This window comes from Egretta garzetta, unplaced genomic scaffold, assembly GCF_000687185.1.
Source record: "Egretta garzetta isolate BGI_Z169 unplaced genomic scaffold, ASM68718v1 scaffold875, whole genome shotgun sequence".
Lineage (NCBI taxonomy): Eukaryota > Metazoa > Chordata > Aves > Pelecaniformes > Ardeidae > Egretta > Egretta garzetta.
In genome coordinates this window covers 11,880-13,073 of record NW_009259626.1, presented here as the reverse complement: position 1 = coordinate 13,073, position 1,194 = coordinate 11,880, and positions in this window count along the sequence as shown.

The following is a 1,194-nucleotide window of genomic DNA, read 5'->3' as shown; positions in this document are numbered from 1 at the left end:
GCAGGAGAAAACTGTAAGGTAGCAGGGGCCCCTTGGAACATCAGAGCCCTCCATAGTCACAGTCCCTGAGATGTTGTCCCAGCTCTGTGCTCACTTGCTTCAGGCAGAAGCTACCTTGCAGCAGCACTGTGGTTCGAAGTTGCTGTTTTGCTGGCCAGGAATGTCAATACTGTCATTCTCAAGTTGGTGCAACGCTCGGCCATATTTTGTACTTAATGATCCTAAATGCAAATCCAGAAGGATTTTTTGTGCTGCTGGTCCCAAGTTTTACTGTATTGAGTATTACGGCATTAAAACCAGATGAGTGGCTTATTCTGCAGATGAATTGTCATGCTGGAAAGCAGGACCCTTTCTTCAGTAACCAGCTATAGAGAAATTATTTTCCTTTTTTTGGAAGAGCAGATTACCTGCATTCTCCAGTACTTAAAAAGCTGTGGCTTTGGAATTTGAAGACTTTTTGGTTTAGTTTAATATTGATTCCCAGTAAATAGTAGGAAGGTGTACTTCATGTCTGCAGTACTCCTGTACAAGTAATTTTCTTTTTTATTACAGTATCAGCAGATTTTTCTCAGAGCAAAACTTCTGCCTGGTGAAATGCAAATAAATGCAGCTTTGGGGGTAAACGCTGATTATCTTGCCTGCCAGAGACCAGTTGCCTGGCTTGTTTCTAATTTCATTTGAAATTCTCTGTGGTCCGAAACTGTCAGCTACCTTCCAAAAATAATTTTAAAGTTTTTCTTTAAAATAGCATTTGTATTATTTCTCTTAAACCTAGAATAGCAAGTGTAAGTTAATACTAATTTGAAATAAGAAATACAAATTGAAGAAATCATGCTTTGAGGCTGTTGGTACTACACCTACTTTTGTTGGGGTGAGCTGCTTTAGCTCTTACTGGTTGCACGCAAAGCGAAGCCTGTGTGCTGCTCTCTGCCACGCTTGACCCCAGCGCTGCCCTTGATGTTCTCAGTTTACCTGGAGTTCGGCTGTAAAAACTCAAAAGTAGTTTGGGATGTGGTTCACATCATCTAATGTAAAAGTGGTTTGTAACCTAATAAATTTTTAGTGGCTTGAAATGCGCTGTCGCCTCGTTGCTATGCAAAAGCTCCGGGTGGGGGATGCTATCACAGTGTGCTGCTGTCTTTAATCAATCCCTGGCTCCTCTAGCATAAAATACTGAAGTTTTCTAGCCTGGGG